Source organism: Trichosurus vulpecula, chromosome 6 (assembly GCF_011100635.1).
Source record: "Trichosurus vulpecula isolate mTriVul1 chromosome 6, mTriVul1.pri, whole genome shotgun sequence".
NCBI classification, from domain to species: domain Eukaryota; kingdom Metazoa; phylum Chordata; class Mammalia; order Diprotodontia; family Phalangeridae; genus Trichosurus; species Trichosurus vulpecula.
This window is the reverse complement of record NC_050578.1, coordinates 126,955,800-126,957,957: the sequence shown is the minus strand read 5'-3', so window position 1 is coordinate 126,957,957 and position 2,158 is coordinate 126,955,800. Positions and strand designations below refer to the sequence as shown.

At 37.6% G+C, this 2,158-nt stretch overlaps 1 pseudogene; it reads right to left on the bottom strand.

Moving 5' to 3' along the window:
• Window positions 1–1,383: 1,383 nt before the first annotated feature.
• Window positions 1,384–1,851, bottom strand: LOC118852979 (annotated as a pseudogene).
• Window positions 1,852–2,158: the final 307 nt, after the last annotated feature.

Here is a 2,158-nt window from a genome sequence, read left to right as displayed (position 1 = left end):
GTTTCCTTGTCAGAAGCTTTTAGTGAATGATAGCATGGTGGATACCACCTTAAAGCAGGTAAGATGACTTAGTTCTAGTTCTGTCTTTCTACTTATTGTCCTCTCTAACTTACCCTCTAAATTATTCTCTTTGGCATTAACTCTTATCAACAAAAGGAATGCTTCACTCAAGACCCTCCCAATCCTAAAATGGATAATTCTGTGGAAAATAAAAAAAAGAAGTTAAATTAGATGAACTCTGAGACCTTTTCCAGATTTGGCATGCTTCATTCTTAAGTAAGGCAATAGATTTTATCAATAAATCCACCTTACTGTTCAGGTAGCTACTTTGGCTGATAGATGCTGATGGTTGCTCCTTTATTTTCTGACTAACACCACTTTGCATATCCATTATTTTTATTTCCGACAGTAACAGCTGATTTTTCTGTAGCAATATCCCCTTTTTGCTAGAGAGGGAAAGAAATTTACCCAAATCACATGGTTCATTAATGTCAGAGCTAAGACTTGAAACTAGCCACCTATCTCCTTCTCCAAGCTCAATGCTCCACTGTATTTCATTCTCATTAGTCTTGTCTAAACTGAAGGGACATGGGAGGTAACCCTGCCATTAAGATATTTTGATAGGTAGTAATAAACTAATGAATATAAAAATACTGTCAATGCCATGGTAAATGATGGGAAAACCAATGTGTATCGATGAAAAGTGAAGTGAGCAGAACCAGGGGATCCACAGTAACAACAATATTGTAATAATCATCTAATGCGAAAAATTTAGCTACTCTGATCAAAACAATGACCCTAAACAATTCTGAATGATACATGATGAAAAATGCTATCCAAACACAGAGAAAGAACTGATGAACTCTGAATACTTGCAGCATTTTATTTTATTTTTTGCTTTTTTTCCCAACATGGCTAGTATGGAAATGTATTTTGCATGATTTCACATGTATAATTTATATCGTATTGCTTTCCTTCACAATGGATGGGGAATTGGTTTGTTGGGTGATATCCTTTGTTCTCAAAGAAGACCAAAATGACATCACTATGTTGGAGTCAAGGTACAGTGTATCCATCTGTGGCAGATCAGGCCAATACAAGCTCAGAAGGCTTTGCCACCGATGATGCACAAATAGTACACATGAACACTTGGAGTGGCAATGTCTTTAAATTTGTGCATCCCACATTTCTTTAGATCTACCGTAATTCTGCTGTGCTCATAAAACACAGTGCCTTCTTTAATGTAGGCAAAACATGCTGAATGGTCCTTTGCTAGAGTCTCCTATGTCATATAATTGATTCCAAAGTTATTCAAAGAGATCTTTTTTTTTTATATACTGGAAAACTTTTTATTGTAGGTGGAGTGGGATAGCTGGACACAGTTTAGATGATTCCAATTTTGTTGGCAACATGTAAAGCATCGTAGTCTGGAGCAAGTCGGACATAGGCCTTCTTCTCTCCATCAGGCCGGATCAGTGTGTTGACCTTGGCCACATCGATGTCGTACAGCTTCTTTAACGCCTGCTTTATCTGATCCTTGTTGGCTTTGAGGTCCACAATGAAGATTAGGGTGTTGTTGTCCTCAATCTTCTTCATAGCAGACTCGGTGGTCAAGGGGAACTTAATGATGGCATAGTGATCCAGCTTGTTTCTCCAAGGGGCACTTTTCCGAGGGTATTTGGGCTGCCTTCAAAGTCTTAGTGTCTTGGGTCACTGAAAGGTGGGGGTTAGGATCTTCTTCTTTTTGTGGCTGTGGACACCCTTCAACACCACCTTCTTGGCCTTCAAGGCCTTGGACTTGGCCTCTGTCTTGGGGGGGACAACGGCTTCCTTCTTTGCCTTCGGCGCCATCTTGGAGGAAAGGCTCAGAGAGATCTTGAGAGTGTCCTTGTATTGCTTCTTTTTTATTTTTATTACTGAAATGTAAATACACAGTAAGAAAAGAAGAAACATTATAAACTTAAATATTAAAACAAATAAAAAATAAGAAAAGAAAAAATATTCATGTTCACAGCAGAATGTAAGAGAAAATTCAAAATATATAGCAATAAATTTCCATTTCAAGAAAGCCTATATAATAAATACTATGTATTTTATTGAGAGCTGTCCATCTTTGCTTCCTTGTTAGTTTTCTTTTGTTCCCTGATGTACAACTGTT